This window comes from Phascolarctos cinereus, unplaced genomic scaffold, assembly GCF_003287225.1.
Source record: "Phascolarctos cinereus isolate Bilbo 61053 unplaced genomic scaffold, phaCin_HiC Scaffold_2;HRSCAF=192, whole genome shotgun sequence".
NCBI lineage: Eukaryota > Metazoa > Chordata > Mammalia > Diprotodontia > Phascolarctidae > Phascolarctos > Phascolarctos cinereus.
The window spans coordinates 65749019-65769887 of NW_027555625.1; positions in this window are offsets into that span (position 1 = coordinate 65749019).

Consider the following 20869-nt stretch of genomic DNA (forward strand, 5'->3'; position numbering starts at 1 on the left):
CTGAGCTCATATAACTGAAGGGAAAGACTAGGATCTTACAGGACATAAAATAGCAACGGAACAAAAACGGGCAAATGCCAGTGTGCTGTTTGAAGCTCTAATTAATTAGAAAACAGTGGGTTATGTACTATATGCAACCAGAGTGCTTTTCTCTTAAAAGTCCAGGAGAAATCGTCTGGAGAAGGCAGAGCAAAATAATGGAATGCAATAGAAACCCATTTTCCCATAGTTTCGCAGTCATCTTATGGCACAAATCCATTTGCCCTATAAAAAGAACCACAAGGCACTGACAACGCCGGCCAAATTCCATTTCATTAAGGGGAGTTACTGGAATGAGGATAAAATATTGGCAATATCAAAGGCAATGAATGCTCCTGCCCAAGAATGAAACAGAAACATGCAGCAAGTACCCAACCACAACTGGTAACTAGATATTTGTGGTTGGAGTGATGTGACCTAAATTAGAATCAAAGGCCATCAGAGCAGGCTTAGAGACCCTCTAATACAATCCTTTCACTTGACAGAGGATAGATCCGAGGCCCAGAGAGGGCAAGGGACTTTCCCAAGGCAGCAGAGTCAGGATTGATGTTAGAACAAAGAATGTATTTTATCAGGGCTAGAAGAGCATGTAACGTTAAAACATTGGATGTGGAAGCTTGAATGATCCTGAGGATGGGGAAAAGAGTGTTAGAAATGAAATGGACCTTAGCTCTCTAAATATCTAGCACTGAAGTTCTTAACCTGAGGTCCAAACTATCTATATACCATCTCCTCTTTATACATACATACATACCTACATTCATACATACATACATACACACATATACATATACATGTATATATATATATATATATATATGTATATGTGTGTATGTATGTGTATATATGTGTATATGTGTGTGTAATCATCTATATTTATAGCTATATTTATCTATACCATGCATTTTTTCTCTCTATATCCATAGCTATATAATCAATATCTATCTATATCATCTGTTTTTATCTCTATATTTCTATACCTACATCATCTACATCTGTGGCAAAATCTATCTTTATCATCTTTATTATCTCTATTTTTATCTCTATCATTTTCTTTTCCTGTATGGACCTATATCATGTATATCTATACTTGTGTCTATATATACCATCTTTCTCTATCTCCACATCTGTACCTATACCTATTTCCATACCTACAAATACTTACACCTACAACTATCGTCTACTACATGTAAGTATATATAACCACATGTGTATGTATAAATATATACATATAACAAAATGCAAATTAAATTAAATGCAAATATACACACACACACACACACACATACACACATACACACATATACGCACATATAGGATTACCAAGGAAATCAACTGTATAGAAATACAAATTTGATAACATAGACATATATATGTATATATCTATGTCTATATATATGTATATATCTGTGATATATTATGACAAATGTATTTCTATTCTTGGAATTTGTTTTATTTTATTATTTAAATATATTTTATTTTTAATTTATGGAATAAAACAAGCATTTCCATAACACAGTACAATAAGAAGATGATAGCATGTGAAACTGCAAGTTTACTATACACAACTTGCTATTACTTTCAAATATACAATAAAATTATCAGGCAAATTTATTTTTTTCTTTTCTTTTCTTTCTCTACCCTAGAGATAGCTATCATTAGACACAAACACACACACACATATGTTTGCATAATATATATGTGTGTGTGTATATATATATATATATATACATACATATATATACACATATGTGTGTATGTGTGTATATATGTATATATATTATATGTAAAGTTATTCTATACATATTTCTATTTATCAATTCTTTCTCTGGATGCAGATAGCATCTTCAATCGTATGTCCTTTATGTATTTAAAGACATTATTCCTTTGGGGTGTACATAGGCTTCACTAAACATCTGCAAAAGCGGTCCAATACATACACAAAAATGTTAAGAAATATTGCTCCGGCACCTTGTTTTCACAGGGGATGAAACTGAAAATAAGAAAGGGGAAGGGATATGCCCAAAGAGATCAAGGTAATACTGCAGCCATCAAGGCATCAGTAGAAGCCCAAGTCTCCTAACTCCCGGTTCATGTCTTTGTGTGCTATGCTTCTTCTCAATGTGGGACAGTATGTTGAATTTGTATAAAGAAAGCCAAGCCCCAGGAAATTATCTAGTCCCATTTTGGAATATAGGTTCTTGATTAATAAGGTATAAAAGAACTTTCCGTGGTTTGAAGGAAACTGTGCTTTGGTGACTTCATCAGATTTTAAAATGATCTTGGAAATAACATATTATAAATACCTTAAGATATTTCACTACGATTTAGCATTTCCCTTACAAGATACTTGGACTATTTTATAAACTTTGCCAAAGGTATTCAAGAGTTCCACCTCCAAATGACCAAAATGCTATCTCCTCATCTACTTTCCTCAGACCCTCCCATACTGGCACAGCTTATCAAAATCTGGCTGAACCCCTCCCTATAGAATGCCATCACTGTTCCCCTCAACCCATCTAAATTATACTAATCTTTCTTTGTTTTTACTAGGCAATGGGGTTAAGTGACTTGCCCAGGGTCACACAGCTAATAAGTGTCAAGTGTCTGGTCTGAGACTGGAATTGAACTCAGGTTCTCCTGACTCCAGGGCTGGTGCTCTATCCACTACGCTACCTAGCTGTCCCTAAAGAATACTAATCTTTCAAGATTCATCTCAAGCCTTCTTTGGTGAATCTTTCTCTGGCTATTTCAGTCAATGCTGATGGATGAGCTCCCTTCTTTGACTTCTTAGGGGAAAGGACCATGTGAACTTAATAAAACATCAGATTTAGCTAAAATGTCTTCCTGCCTCAAGCCATGGACACCACTTATATCTCTGTGTAAAACTGGTAAAGCTATCTCCCCTCTCTGACCTCATTGTATTTTATACTTCTCTTGTTGCCCATATTTAAGCCTTTATTATCTGTATAATGTATGCCCATGACTTATCTACCTAATATACTGTGATTTCCTTGAGGGCAGGGATCATGTTCCCCATAGCAGCAATTAGCAAACTTTTAGACATAGTTGTTAAGTTGTTTCAGTTGTGTACAACTCTTAGTAAATCCATTTGGGGTTTCCCTAGCAAAATTTGTGGAGTGGTTTGCAATTTCCTTCTCCACCTCATTTTACGGAGGAGAAAACCGAGGCAAGTAGGGTTTAAGTGACTTGTCCAGGGTCACACAGCTGGTAAATACCTGAGTCCAGAATTGAATTCAGGTCTTCTTGACTCCACGCCTAGCATTCTATCCACTGAGCTACCTCCATGCCCCTTTACACATAGTAAAATATAAATATAAAATATAAAAATATAAAGCACCTTGTAGATATTCCTTTTTTTACTGAATTATTTACTGTTAATACTAGACAAGAATGCTCTATTTCTAATGAATTTTTATGTTGGACATATAATTTAAAAAAAGGAAGAAGGAATGAAAAGATAAAAAATTATTTTGTATATGAAATACTATATCCCTGATACCTCCTGGAGCTTTGCATCAATTGCTTTTACAAAATATGAGATAATTTGATGGATTGGACTGCCCAGTTAACTTTCTGAGAATTTTTAAATGAAAAAGATACCAATCAATGCTTGTTCTCTTTCGATGTGTCTGATACTTTGTTTTATGAGAGCGAAGGGAAGGCCTACAAAGAACGTTCTCATTGCTATGAATTCAAAGCCATTCAGTGTTGACAAAAATATGCACTAAAATATGGATCTTTGTTTCAGGGAGAAATTTTTATTAAAAGAACTTTGCAAATTCCTAAAGGCAACTCAGTTCATTCTCCTCTTTTTGTTCCAGCCTGAGCCTGCCTCACTTTCTACTTGTAATTTTTTGTACACACACGCGTGCACACACGCGCACACACACACACACACACACACACACACACACACACAGACAAGCTATATGGGTTTTCCAGGATGTCTTCCAACTTTATCTCATAGTCTGAACAATAAGAATTGTTTATACACTTGATTTTCCTAGGTTAATATTTTGGGCAAACTCTTTAGAAAGATTATGAATAACATCCACGAATCTCTGTGATGTTCTAATGCTTGATGCAATCAGTAAAATGTCATCTATCAGCATCAGCATTTGGAAGACATAATCTATGGGAAATAACTTTTCAACTTGGTCCCTCTGCTGGATCTCCTTTGTGAGAAAAGCAAACTCCACTTTCAGTGAGTATCCATCTCCAACCTAATGCCTTACTTGACGTTAGTGACCATAGAATTTTAAAATAGGTATACCTCTTCAGTGCTATATTTTAAGAAATCTTGTATAATTTTGATATTCATGGAGGCAGATGGGGAGAAGAAAGAGCCTTTACAGAGGCATGTCCTTTACCAAATCAAAAACCTGTGTACTTCGTATTCAACAAATGATAAGAGCAGAGGTGTCTTGGATACTCCACATCAATCAGTTAATTGTATGATGGCAAAAGTATGGCATTTTAGGGAGGAATGTCATTTGCAGAAGTCTGGTACTATTACCTTCTAATGACCAGAATGAAAACACCCTCAGCAAGTATGTATATTCTTTTCATATATATATATATAGGAAAACAACCGTATGGGGTTTTGGTTAATGATGCTGTCTTGGATTCTTCTTCCTGGTCATAATATTTTATTCCATATTCTTCATATCTTCTCATTCTTATACTTTCAGAAATGATCCCTCACACTTTTAAAAGTATATAACCTCTAGGACGAACCTGCTCTCTGTACACTTAGTGTAGTCTAACTTTATATACTTTATACACACACACACACACACACACACACACACATATATGTGTATATATATATATACCTTCCTTTCTTATATATATATGTAAATATTGTCATATTTTTTATTTGATTATTCATTCATTTGTTTGTTCATTGCTTATTTTACCTTGACAATGATACTTCAGTCGTTATGTGATAGGTCTACTATCTTTGATGGTGAAAACAGATCATTAGATTTATTTTTATCCTTTGCAGATATTTTCCATCTTTAGTCTGAATGTGTTCTTCTTTCTCATTTCATGTCTTTATATCATCTGCTTATTTGAGTATCCTTTCAAATATTCCCTTAAATTGATTTTCTTTTTCATTGCTTCTCTCTTTACTGTGAGGTAATGCTGATCGGAATTTTTCTACCATCATCTTTTAAGATTTCGGAAAAAGAGGTCATATTCTGAATTATAATGCCTTTTGAATGCCAGGTCTCTCTTGGCCAAAAAAAAAAAGAGTCAAGCATTTGCTGACTAACATTCTTTATAGACACTTTTATTCTCCTTATTATGTTGATAAATGTCTATCTTTCAAATTTCTATAAGGGATTATTGTAGTCTGTGTCAGTATATTTTCTTTCATCTATTTCCTAATTTCTAACATCAATTTCTTGATTAAATATGTCAAGTAGGGTCTTAGCTCCATACCATATTTTTAATTTATCTATAATGTAAAGACAATAATACTTTTGCTCCCTGTGTCACAGAACTGTTATGTGTAAAGCATTCTACACAGCTTACATCTTACAGTGATACATAAAAGTGATTTGTTAATTTAACAGTTATCAAGAACCACTGTGCCTACTGGGCCTGAGTCCCTGAACACACTCCCTTTCTGTTTTTGACCTAAGCAATTGTTCCATCCTGGTCTGGTTCTGGCAGAGCTTAGCCTCTAAGGAAAGGAGTTAGTCTGTCTTTTCTCATACTCTTGAGCTTGTTACAACCCTACCCTGATATTTAGGGATGATTTATTTTTAGCTTAGGTTATGGCTATGATCTAGGTCTCTCAAAAAGTGGGGAACATATGAAAAACCAATGTATTTTATTAATTGAGTATGGGACAAGTAATTAATTATTTCCTACATATGTGCACACACACACACATACACACACACAAATGTGCTCATGCATATACTGCTAAATACAAAATACTTACAAACCACTTTTGACAGAAGGACTTAGACACCAAAGAAATGACAGTTCTAACTAATGGTACTACTAGCTTCTGGTATTCTTTGCTGGAAGACTAGGACTTAATACAGTCTAAAATAAAGCAGTTTGAAGGATTATATATATCTATGTCTATATCTATATCTATATCTATATCTATATCTATATCTATATCTATATCTATATCTATATCTATATCTATATCTATATCTATATCTATATCTGTATCTGTATCTGTATCTGTATCTGTATCTGTATCTCTATCTGTATCCGTATCCGTATCCGTATCCGTATCTATATCTATCTATCTATCTATCTATCTATCTATCTATCTATCTATCTATCTGTCTGTCTATCTATCTACCTATCTATCTATATGTATGTGTGTATGCGTTACCTAGAAGGCAATGGAGAGCTGGATATATGTTGGGTCTAAGGAAGTTGCAGCAAAGAATCAATGGAAAATTATATATGACAGTACTTGCAAATAATGTAATCAGAAAGATCCCCGACCGGAAAATGAAGTGGACTTGCCATGTACTAATGGTGAGGAATAACTGATGGACATAATCATGTGCTCCACCAGAATCCCCACAACAGTAACTCTAACATGCTATTTCTACAGGAATGCCCTCAGCACACTGGGAATAGCTTTTGTGGAGGATTTATAGAAGGACGTGGATGAGTTACACAGTATGATAGAGGAAAGTTGAGTTACCATCTGTACTCTTGGAGGGTGCACCTGCATGAGTGAAATCATAGATCCATCAGAGCATTAAAATTCAGATAATGGAAGAACAACCGTGTTGGTATGAAATAAACCAGATACTTTAGCTGGTATAATGGAGTTGAAGAATGTAAGAGAAGCCGACATTGTGGAAATCCAATTAAATAGGCAATTATTAAGCATCTACTTTGTGCTAAGTACTTAACTTAGGACTGGGGGAGAAACAAAGGGGATCAAGATATGATCCCTGACAGAGGAATGCATTTGTAAAAGTCAATGCCTGGATTCACGAAGCTGGGGCTTTGCTACTAACCTCAGTTTCTTCATCTGTAGATGAGCTCTAACAATCTAACAACCTTTCCAGGTCTAATAGTTTATGATGCTTCCTGGAAAGCTGGGGGTTTAGTCTCAAATGTGTCAATAACTCTTTGATGTTCCTCCTCCACTCATAGAATTCTTGAGAGTGGTTGCCCTCTCCTTTTGCTGAAAAAGCTCCTCCCCTACACACACATGTGCATGCACACACACACACACACACACACACACACACACGCGCGCGCACACTCACACACACATGTGCATGCACACACATGCACACTCACACACACATACACACATATACACATACACACACATACATGCACACACACATACACACACACGCACACGCACATGCACACACATACACACACATGCACACACACATACACACACATACACACATACACACACATACATACATGCGCACACACACATACACACATACACACACACGCACACTCACACACACACACACACACACACCACACACACACTTATTCTCCCAGTTCCACTGATGCTGAATCCCTATAAGAATCTCCCCTCTCCAAACCAATCCTTCACTTTCCTGTTTCTCATCCCCATTCAACACTGCCCTATCCCAACAGAGGGCCAATCCAGTGTTGCTCAAGCCTTTCATTCTGCTCTCTGGAACTGCATTTTATCATTAAAATAATTCCTTTCATCTTAGACACTTTCCTCTCATAGTCCTTTCATCTTCTGGCTTTCTGTGGAAAGCCTGACCTTCCTTTCCAATAATCAATGCATCATCTCTCAATTTCTCTCCTCCCCATGGCATCCAACTACTGGTCCAGGGAAAATAGTCATACTTGCTTCTCATGGCTGGTTCCATACCCTCCTTCTGCAGATATCACTAAGCAACTTTTTCTCCTTCCCTGTTCACACTGTGGAGATATAGCACCCTATTTAACTTTTCAAGGAGGTTGTCTCCCAACTTCCAATACATTTCCTCCTTTTTTCAAGGAGCTCAGTAACTGACACTCAATATTCTCTACTTTGATCCCTTTTCCTTACACTACAATATTTCAATATGTATGTCAATGTTCTCTCAAACATGCTTGCCTTCCAATTCATCACGTTTCTAAAAAATCCTGTAATCTACACCTTCCCTTTATCTCAGTTCCATGAAGGTATGGGCACACCCTTGATCTCATCTTCACTCACAAGTGTTCTATTATCAAAAATTCTGAAGATCCTTTCTCCTGGAATCATGTAATTTCTGGCTCTGTGTAATTAACTCTTCCTACAACTAGTCTTTGTCCTTGATATGACTTCCAGTCCTCCCTCCTGTATCAGGACATCTCCCCTGCTTTGATTTTATGCTCCACCCTACCTAACCTTGACCCTGGAGTTAATCAGTTCAACTTTACAATGTCCTTTCCTCTTCATTCACTTGTCCCCTTGTCCTATCTAGCTAGTAGGTCTTGTCAAATTTGAAGTCTGTTTCATCCTCACCACCTTTTCTGATCTTATATACATGCTGATTAATGATGCTGGAGGACATCAGGCAATTGGGTCTGCTACAAATTATCTTTTTTTTTTCAATCTAGCCCCCAACTGTAGCAAGGTAAACCTTTACTTCCCTAACGCTTTTGCATTTTTTTTTTGCACATTGGCCCACATTTTCTCTTCTTTCTTCAATACTTCCACGCCACCCCATTTTCTTCTTAACTTATTGAGAAAATTGAGCCCATTTGCCATGAGCACCCTCTTTTCCTATTCTCTACCTTTTCTCATTTTCTCCCATTCTCTCTTCTAAACTGAAGTAAGCAACATTTATACCTACCAAGGCCAGCATCTCTATTTGTATCTTTTATCTCATCCCCTCTTATCTCCTCCAGCAGGCCTACAATCCTCCCTATTTCCTCACTCTCCTTTTATTTTCCCTTTCTCCCTATCTACTTATTCTTTCCTCGCTGCCTAAAAGCATTCCCACATCACCCTATCTTTAAAAAAATGGCAGCTAGGAGACACAGTAGATAGAGCTCGGCATTGGAGTCAGGAGGACCTGAGTTCAAATCGGGCCTCAGACACATGACACTTACTAGCTGTGTGACCCTGGGCAAGTCACTTAACCCCTATTGCCTCACTAAAAAAAAATCAAAAAATTAAAATAAATAGATAAGTTAAAAAATGCACTTGATCCTACCTTCCCCTCAAGATATTGTCCTACATCAATCCTCCCCCTTACAACCAAACTGCTGAGGATGGGGAATGTCTATTGATTGCCTCCAATCTCTCTCTACTCATTCACTACTTACCCTTTTCTAATCTAGTTTCTGGTCTCTTTACTCAACTTAACATCTCTCCCCAAAAGTACCAATGTTGTCTTAACTGTGAAATCCATTGGCCTTTGATCAGATTTCAAAATCCTTGACTTTCCTGTGGCATTTAATACTGTTTATTATCCTCTTCTCCTGGATATTTTCTCCTCTCTGGGTTTTCATGACACTGATTTTGGTTCTTCATCTACCTTTCTGATCACTATCCAGTTTCCTTAATTGTATTATCATTCATACTCTAATGTAGGTAAAATCCGAAGCTTCATCGTGGGCGCTATTTCAATTATTGTAGCCAGTTCTAGAGGTTCAATTATTGTAGCCAAGTAGATGACTCCCTACAACTATACATTGAGCTCTAGTCTCTCTCCTGAGTTTCAGTCCCTCATCACCATCTCTTCCCTAGACATTTTAAACTGGGTGTTCTATAAACATTTCAAATTAAACATGTCCATACTAGAATTAATTAGCTTCTATCCCAAACATTTCTGTCTTCCAAATTTCCCTGAGAAGAGCACCATCACTCTTGCTGGAAGCTAGGTTTCAGACCATGGTATTATATCCACCATGTCATTCTCCATTACCCTATTCAGTTGCCAAATCCTGTCAATTCTATCCCCATACTTGTTTCATTGTATATATAATACACTTATATGTATATGTGTCCATATATAGATATATATATGTATATATTTATATATGCATATATGTACACACACATATATATATACATACATATACATGTATCAACTCTCTCTTTTTCTTTCTCTTTATACACACTTATATGCATATACATATACATACATACATACATACATACATACATACATACATACATACACACATATATATGTGTGTGTGTGTGTGTGTGTATCCTGTTTCCTCAATGCAACATTTGTATCCTCAGAACATATCTCAATGCCTGGTACAAAGGAGGTGCTTAATAAATGCTTGAGTCTTGGTTCAACTATCAATCCCCTTTCCTCTATTTAAAGCCAGCTCTCTAATTCAGACTTTTATATTCTCTCGCCTAGACTATTTATATAACTTTTTAATTGGTATCCCTACATTGTCTTTTCCCTTTCCAATCCATTCTCCACAGGACTGCCATAGTTATATTCCTAAATACTGATCTGATCACACCATACCCTTTCTCAAAAAGCTTCAGTGAACTCCCGTTAACCTCAACTTAAATTAACAACTTTATTTGACATTTAAAGGTTTTTCTCCCTTTCATGTACCCTTTATTCTAACTAAACTAACCTACTTTCTTTTCACTGTAGGAGCACTTTCAATCCTTATTCTCTATGCTTTAATATAGGTTGTCCTCTACACCTAACACACAAAACTCATTCCCTTCTTCTGTATTCTTTGAATTCTTAGATTCTTTTAAAGCTTAGTTTAAGCACCACCTTCTATATGACATCATTCTTGTCCCCCATTCTCTCTCTCTCTCTCTCTCTCTCTCTCTCTCTCTCTCTCTCTCTCTCTCTCTCTCTCTCTCTCTCTCTCTCTCTCTCCTCTCTCTCTCTCTCTCTCTCTCTCTCTCTCTCTCTCTCTCTCTCTCTCTCTCTCTCTCTCTCTCTTTCTCTCTCTCTCATAGATTCATGTTGGTTCCCTGGAGAGATTATAAATTCCTTGAAGACAAAAGTGTACCTGTTATTATGTTTGTCCTCATACTTCCTATGCTTAGCATACGGTTGGTAACAATTTTTTTTTTTGATTAGCTTGATAAGACTCTTCAGCTCTCTGAACATCATAGTCTTGAGGCAGATCAGTTCAGAGATTTGAAGAGTGCAATATCTAGAGGGCTGGCCCTGGAGTCAGGAAAGACCTGAATTCAAATACTGCCTCAGACACCTACTAACTGAGGGTAACTTGAGTGAATCACTTAACTGCTGTCTCAATTTTCCCATCTACAAAATGGGGATAATACCAGCACTTACCTCTCAACGTTATCTTGAATATAAATGAGATATCTGTAAAGTGCTTTACAAACCTCAAAACTCTCTATAAACGCTAGCTCATGTTAGTACTCATTTTTTTTTCTTTCAGATAAGAGAATCAGGCTAAATAGTCCTTAAAGTCGTATCCACTTCTGACATTTCAATGATTTTAGGATTCTGGTAGGGACAAATGTTTGAATAGTTAGTAAGAGTAGGAAGAGGACAGAGATAGCATCTCTGAAAAGGAGAAGGTTCATTTTTATTTGGGAATAAAATTCAAAAAGTAGCTGTCATTAGAGCTGGAATTTGAAGGAGAAAAAAACAACAACAGGATTCCACAAGTCCAAAGTCTGCGTAAGGTTAATCCAGGCATAAGGTAAAGCTTAAGTAAGGGTATGGAGGCTGGAAATTGTGGAATGATACACATGGGGTGGTGAGTAGTTGAGTCTGACAAAACATATATTTTGAGATGATTTTTTCTCTTCTTAACACAGTTACCCAATAGCTCATGGCCATGAAAACCCCATGTCAGCTCAGCAGTCAGTGATGCTAATGAGCTGGCACAGACTTGTTTAAAATCAAAGGCATAACAAATATCCACTTTCTGATTCATGCAGCATTGCTTCAGCGGGGCTACAAGACCTATAGAGCACCCTCGGTGTTAGAGAATTGGCTTTCTCACTGGAGCTGAAGGAGCTGACTACTTAGAATGGGAACTGTCTGAAGTTATAGCATTTCTCATACATGGAATGTACTCAAGAAACATTTGCTGGTTTAATTTGATTATTCCCAGAGATCATTTGTTGTTCAGTCATTCAGTCATGTCTGACTCTTTTGTGTCCCTGTTGACCATAGCATGCCAATGCTGTCTTTGAGGGTTTTTTATTTGTTTGTTTTATTTTTTTGTTTTGTTTTGTTTTTTTGGCAAGGATACTGGACTGGTTTGCCATTTCCTTCTCCAGTGGATTAAGGCAAACAGAGGTAAAGCGACTAGTCCAGGGTCACACAGCTACTGTCTGACGTTGAATTTTAACTTAGGTCTTCCTGACTCCAGGCCCAGCACTCTATCTAATGTGCCACCTAGCTTCCTCATAGTCTAATCTAATGGGGATCATATTCCATTCCAGTTAGGTCAGTGCTAGAATGGACTTTAGAGATTGGCCAGCACAATCTTAGAGAGCCCAAGAGAGGAGGAGTGACTTTCTCAACATCGCGCAGCCAGGAGTCAAAAGTGTTGGACTCCACAGCTCTCCTGATCCCCAGTTCAGTGTCTTTCCCACTCATTACCTCGAGTTCTTCTGATGCCTAACCCAATGTTCTTTTCACTGTACCTTACTACTAAACTATGGCTTTAGGTCACATTTGTGTCTCTCTCAGTGTCCATCACAGTGATAGAAATAAACTTTAGGCAGAATATTTTTGCTCACATATCCCCTTGTCAGGGAATGTGTACAGTAGAGAAAGGTAATTTAACCATCCTGGACCTCAGTTTCATTATCTTTAAAATGAAGAGGTTGCCCTATATGGTCTCTGAGCACACTTCTTTGGTGGCCGCCTAGAATCACGTTTCTAGCATTCTGACCACTTTGTTCTACTTCCATCAGAACCCAAGCTCTCAGACTCCTGCCCTTGTGATCCTGGAATCTAATTAGTGAACTTACACCTTCTCTCCATGCTACTTCTTGGCATCTTGAAGCCATAATCCTTCCTTTTCTATCTCTTGCACATGTGTATGTATGTGTACTATATATAACATTGTGCGTGCAATATATATATATATATATATTCTATCAATCTGTCTATTGCCTTCTACTATTAAAATGTAATCTAAAGAATGGGACTCTTTTCATTGCTTATATCTGTATTCTAGTGTATAGCATAGAGCTTGGTACATATTTAGGTTTGAATAATTGTTATTTTATTCGTTCATTCTTTCAGCTCTTTATCTATAGTCAGAGGACCTAGTCGGTGGACCTAGTTTCAAATTCAACCACTGAGGTTTAGTACTTGTGCAGTTGGGTAAGCCAATTAATCTTCCTCATTCTCAGTTTCTTGATCATTTAATTAAGGGGGATTGGACAGGAGGCCTTTACCTTCTCTGGAGATATATGTTTCCAGGGCACTGAATTTGGGCTCAGGGAAACCTGCAATTGAATACCATCACAGACCCTAAATGTGCAAACATTGATAAGTCACTTAGTGTCTCTGAGCCTCAGTTTTCTGCTCTATAAAACAAGGCCAATGGCATTTATTTCAGAAGTTCCTTGTTAAAAATAAGTGGGATAAGAAATACAGCATTTTGTGCAGATCTCAAAATAAACACCATTATTTCATTTTTGTTGAACAACAAAAAACAACAGTAGCAGCAGCAGCAGTAACAACAAGAAAAGAACTTGCTAGCTGACTGTAAGGGAATGTGGAGATGTTGTACAGGAGAATATACCTAAAGCTATCAGTCAGTCAATTCCTATTCTTCTTTTGAGACAAACAAACAATTAAATGTCCTTCAAGTGCAAGAATTAGCACAGTGCCTGGTACATCATAGATGCTTGATAAATGTTTATTGACTGACTGACTGAAATAATAATGCTCATGATGTGCCTAAGGGAATTGGTATGTGTTTAGGGGATGGGGCTTTTAAAGCCAGTTATAAAATGGGATTTCTTTAGAGCAACACCAGGAAGAATTCAATTCCATTCTAGTCAAGGGAATGGGAAAGAAGACCTGCCACTCGATTATGCCAGATTGGGCGGTAACTGAGAAAATGGCAGAGACCTCAGGTCGTTTTAGATGGTACTTAGCTGTTTCTCAAAAACAGTTAGAATAAGTGCACTTCTGAGGTAATCTTTTATTATTATTTCTTTAAAGAGCTCCTGAGATTTATGAGTAATGCCAGGTTCTGTGGGGGAGAAGAAAAAAACTTGCATGCACACACAACACAATAATTGTACAGTACTTTCTGGGGAAGGCAAGTGGCAAGATTCTCAATAGCAACACCATTTCTCATTTGCATCGAGTAAAAAATAATCAGACTTGCATTGTTTTAAGTTCAATGCAGACAGAGCAGTTGATGACTTCACTGAGAAATCAATTTCACAAATAACATTTTCCTCTTGGAAATGCAGGTGAAGTAATGGCTTATTTCCACTAATGCCATAATAAACTCTGCCCCCCTCTAAAGTTAATCTCTGTTGATTTGGAAGAGAAAAAATATTAACTGTTATACCTGAGTTTGCCCCAAGTGTTGCCCTGAGTTAATGTGACAACAAACATCCTTCTAAACAGAATCACCTCTGCTTTATTCCTAGGCATTGTTTGCATGTATGGAGCAGGTCCATCGCATTGGTTCCATGATAGCCTAGTATTTGTCAGAATTAAACAGTGTTAAAGCTGGAGATAGTGTATAGGCCCAAAGATATAATTGTTGCTCTTCCCTTTCTGCATGGCATAATGATTTTTCTTTGACCTGGAAGCTCTGGATTTTGGCTATGATATTCCTGAGAATTTTTAATTTTCTTTTCCACAGATGAACAGTGGATTCTTTCTATTTTTACTTTTCTCTCAGGTTCTAAAAGTTCAAGGCAAGTTTTATTTATAATTTTTTCAAATAGGTATCCAGATTTTTTTTCCGTATCATAGCTTTCATATTGCTAGATGATTCTTAGATTATCTCTGCTTGATCTGTTTTCCAGGTCTGTTCTTTTTGCTATTATGTTTCCTTCTTTTTTTTTCCCAGTTATGTGGTTTAGTTTTAATATTTCTTGCTATCTTCTTGAATCCTTGTTTGCTGTTTGTCCCATTGTAATTTTCAAGGCATTTAGTCCTCAAGTGAGGGTTTCCAAGTTTATTCTAAGATGGCAATTTTCCTTGACAGTTTTTTGTCCCTAGGTTTTCCATTCTGAATCTTCTATTTCATTTATTCTAAATATCACTGTAATCTCTATGGCCCATGGCCAGGACATTTTTCTCTAAGGTTTTGCCTGGATATGTTGTAGGGTCTCTATCCTCTTTAGGATTTCCCACCTTGGGGGTCTCTCAAACTAAGGTATTTCTTCAAGTCAACAAGTATTCATTAAGCACTTATGTGTCAGTCACTGCGCTAGGCACTAAGAAAACAAATAGAAACAGAAAAAGCAACAGTCCTGCCCTTGAGGAGCTTACATTCTAATGACAGAAGGCACATAAAAAAGAGGTGAAAATCTGTGAGAGTTTGGTGGGAGCAGATGAAGTACCTTGGTGGGAACATGGTAGGAAAAGTCTAGACAGTTAGGAATAGAGAATGGAGAGGATAACGATATTACTGACCTGGCATTTTCCTTAAAGAGGAAATTCTATAAGGGACCAGCCAATCAATGGAAAGAGCTTCAAGGAAGGGGAATATTTCTAGTATGAGAAGTCTAGGAGTTATGTGTACTTCTGTGAGAAGACTTCTGTGACACAGTAGAGAAAATTCACAGCATCATGAGTAGAGTTTGGAAAAGAATAAACTCACAACTGGCCTGGGCATTTCCCTTAAAGGGGAAGTTTTAGGACAAATAAGCCAATTAGCAAAGAGTGGCTTCAAATGTGAGAAGGATGTCTAGCATGACTGTTTTCTTCAGTTTCAACTTATTATCTAGATGTGTATGTGTGGGGACGGGGGAGGTGTCACTGCATTTTGGTCTAGCTCAGTATCTGATTGGCACAAGTAGTGCTGTCCCGGTCCTGAATATAGTAGCCCAGAGTAACACCCCTATCCTTCAAGGGACTCTGGTCTCAGGTGTTACTTGTTAGGGTCCCAATACAGGGAAATCTCAGGATAAGTTTTGTCTCTGGCCTTCCTCCAGCAGCTCTGGTAGGGTCCTTACTACTTCACTGGACCCCCAAATGTCCCTGAGTGGCTCTCAATAACAGGACTGCTATCTTCTACAACTACAGACTTTGAGGTAGGAAGGCTCTGGCTGGTCTGGGCTAGCTCATTGTTGGGCCAAGCTCACACTCTGCCCCTTTCTTCTGTTTTTGTACAGGTATCCAGACCACTTGCTTTAGAATATGACACTGCCCCCAAATTGTCTTGGTTCTGTTTAAAACAGACGTATCAAGCCTAATATCATTAATTCATTCTACAATTTTAAGTGAAGTAGGGAAGAAATAATTCCATACCCAAAAACAAATGCAAGGAATGGGTAGTGAGTTTAACAACAAAATGGCATGACTTTGCTATAATACCAGGGTTGGTTTGTATATTAATAGTAATAGTGTGAAATGGCAGGGGCTGGGTCAGCATTATGTAGGGTTTGTTTGTATAACTAAACTCAAAGTTAAGAGACATGAGAGTTATAGGATCTGGGTTTGAAATCTCAGTCTTCTGTCTGCCTGGGTGACCTTGGGAGAATTATAGACTGTAGGGAATTTAGTTTCTTCATATTTAAAATGACTTAATCATAAGATCATACACTAAGAACCAGAAGGGATCTTAGATAGCACCTCATAGGTGGAGCGTTGGTTTTGGAGTCAGGAAATCCTGGGTTCAAATCCTGCTTCAGATATTAGGTATGTGACCCTGAACAAATCACTTAATACCTTTGTATCTCAGTTTCTCTATCTTTAAAATGAGGGAGTTGGCCTTGATTGCTTCAAAGGTCCTTTCCAGTTCAAATCTACAATCAAATCTACAAATCCCACTTATGATGGACCTTTTCTGAGTTCTGTTGAGAGGTAACATGGTATGGAGTATAGACTTACAATCAAGGGACTTGGGGGGCTCAAATTCGGCCGTTGCACTTACCAGATTTGGGAACTTTGCCACTTCTGTCTTGAAGTTTAGTTTCATCATTAGCAAAATGGGAAGAAAATTCCATTTGTTCTATGAACTTAATGGAGTTCTTGTAAAGAAAAGGCTTTGTAAACTTTAAAACTATAGAAAAGTGAGCAATCTTGAATGTTTCTTTATCTTTTCATAGATTCCTATAGAAGATGATCTACTGACAAAGGAAAATAGAATCCAAGGTAACATATTTCATCTCAATATTTAAATGTCTTCTTTTTAGAAATGGATCAAATTTCCCAAAATGAGTTATAGGTTGGGGAGAGGGTGAATGTGCTTATTTACAAGTATTTGTGGATGTGTATTCCCAATGCTTCACGTAATTTGAAGTACAGAGACCCTGATCTGCTTTGGGTGGTCAACTAAAGGTTGCTGTCACTGTTGCTGTTTGTTGTTGTCATTGTTTCAATGTTTTTCACAATGAGAAGAGGCAGCTTGTAGTGGATAAAGAGCCTGTTTTGGAGCTAGAAAGATCTGGGTTCCAGTTCTACACATATTGACTGGGTAACCCTGGGTCCAATCATTTAACCTCTATCTTTCTCAGTTTCCTCACCTTTAAAATGGGGATAATAATAACACCTGTCTTCCAGGGTTGTTCTAAGGATCAAATGAAATAATGTTTGTAAAGCACTATTTAAATGCTGTTCATTATAATTATTGTTGTTGTTGTTATTGCTAATATTTATGTAGTTGTTCATTTGTGCCAAGCCCTGTTCCAAGCACATCATTTGATCGTCACAACAGCTCTGAAACTTAGGTGGTATTTTTATTCCCATTTTAAAAATGAGAAGACTGAGGCCTACAAAGGTTAAGTGATTATTATAAAGCGAGATGATGATGATGATGATGATGATGATGATGATGATGATGATGATGATGATTTAATCTCTCAGTGTTCTGGGCAACAAAAAATGTAAGTTGAAGAGAAGATACCAACCTGATTCATTAGAAGGAATTTGCTTACTGAGAGCTCCCCAGTCCAGTGAAATCACTGATCCCAAGTCTATTTCATTTCTATAGTAAAGACAGAAATAAGAGAGGGCTTTGCAAAGCAAACCAGGAGAAGCCCTTTTTAATAGAGCAATGAAGAGAAGGGGCATGGAATTGGAATCCCCACCCTCCTTCACATCTGATCTACTCCGCTAAGAATGACTCTAAGTTATACATTTTCTATCAATATGATGGCTCATTATAGGACAATTTCTACTCATTGTTTGAAATGAAGGTCCTATTTGCATACAATTAAGATGGGAAAATGACACCTCAGGGAAATTTTTTTTCTTAAAAGAGAGATAGTGCAACTGCATTTATCATTCTATTGGCTTAAGTTTAATGTAAAGACATTCAAACCTTTGGTAAAATGAGAAATCACTTTGGTTGTCCTCAAAATATCCTTTCCTTTGTTGAAAGGTCTCAGAGTATTTCCACCTATATGTAGGTGATATTATGTGAAACAAATGCAAAATTATTCTTTCATTTTATGCAGATTTTTAATTTCACAATCATGCTATCTTTAAATGATATAATGAATCACATTTATGTAGCACTTCATGAAAATGAAATACTATGTATATGTACATATATAATCGGTATATACATATATACTATATGTACTGTAAATATAATATATATAATGTATACTCTCTCCAGGTCTCTCCCACTCTATGTGTATATACTCACACACACACACACGCACACACACATGTGTGTAAAAGAAGAGTTTGGACCACATTTCGTCTAAGGTATTTTTTAGTATTAAACACTAGGATGCCATGATCTTATTTGATCCTTATAAGAGTCCTGAGAGCTAGGTAGAATCAATGCTACTCTCTTCATTTTATAGATGAATAAATCGAGGCTTAGAAAGAATAGGTGACTTTACGTAAGGCCATGCAGACAATAAATGGCAAGATAAGAGGAAGGATGAACGGTCCTGTGACTCTGTGACCAATGTACGTAGATTTAGGTATGACAATAGCTAGCGCTTACACAGTACTTTGCAAAGAGTCTTACAAATATCACTAATCTGATCCACACAATGTCCCAGTGATACTATTATGATCCTCATTTTGCAGATGAGAAAATTGATGAAAACAGAGGTTAAGTGACTTGCCTAGAGTCCCACTAGTGAGTAATTCCCTGGGGCAGGATTTGAACTAGCTGTTCCTGACTCTGAGTCCAGTGCTCTATTCATTGCATTACCCAGCATCTGTGAGGACCTAGGCTTCTAACATTGTCTCTGTCAAAACAATCAAGTGTAGGCAAGTCTCTCTAAAGGGATATCTGTATCTTCCTGGAGTAAGATTTTGTCTTGTTGAATTATCTTATTATTTCTGATGGCTTTGAGCACTTTCACCAATGGCGGGGAACATTTGAAGAAAGTTGAAACAAACCAGAAGACCAAGCATAGGCATTTGAACAGATTGATGAGTAGATTTAAGATGATATGCTATGAAGATTTCCTGAAGGAATTGGGCAGGTGTAGCCTGAGACAAAATCTGAAAGCCTCTACTGCTAAAGGTGACAAAGCAGGAGCCATTTAGACTGAATGTCCAAACGCATATGGAAGGAATGAAAAAGGTTCTGTGCTTGATCTCCTGCTGCAGTTAAGGCAACCAAGAGAGCCCCCTGACTGCTTTGTAGCAGCCCTAGAAAGAGAAAGGCTTAATGTCTTCTCAATCACAGAGAGCCAAACATTCCCATCAGGACAATCTTTAAAAATTGTAAATATAGTTCACTTTTTAACCATTGATAGATCCCCATCTTTAGATGGACACACTGTCTTCATAATCAGCAAGGCCTGAAATCTTGATTTATTTGACCCTCCCCAATACATGTGGAATCAATTGCCAAGCCCAGGAGATTCCAACTCATCAATATTTCTAATTCAGATCTTCCTCTTCGTTCACCCTTCCAGGACTCTGCACTGGCACTCATTATCATTTATGTGTACTATCATAACAGCTTCTTAATGGGATCCTTGTAGAAAAGTTAATCTTTTCTACAAATCCCAAAGAAATCTTCCTAATGCGTGGTTCTGATCACATCACTCTCCTGATTAAAAAAAAATGTTCAGTGGGTTATCATTGTTAACAGGATAAAATACAAATTCTGTGGGAGTATTAAGTCATCTAAACTTCCATGTGTATGTATGTATGTATGCATGCATGCATGCATGTATGTATGTATGTATGCTTGACATATATACATATGCATATACTTAGATACAAACATGCACGTATGTACATTTATATAACTGCTAATACTCCTGTAAATTCTTCATTTACTATATATGCATATAGACACATAATACATATATACATATATATATATAATATACACATATAGCCATACATATTCATGAACATACACATATATCACACATACAAACAAGGAAGTTTAGATGAATATTTTGACTCACTTCTGTAGTTTGTATTTTATCCTGTTAACAATGGTAAAACTTTGAAAATGTTCAATATATATACATACATAATATGCACTATATATACATGCATATTTATACATACATACACACATGCACTCACAAATGTATGCTATATAAGTGCACACATATATGTATATGTGTGTATGTATATATATGCACATATATACACACCAATGCATTTGTATACGTTTATTGTTTAAGGAGAAGAAACATATTTAGGGGCAAAGATGGTAAATTCATTTGTAGGCAGACAGGGATAGAGGTGCTATATAGACATCCAGGTGGAGATGTCCA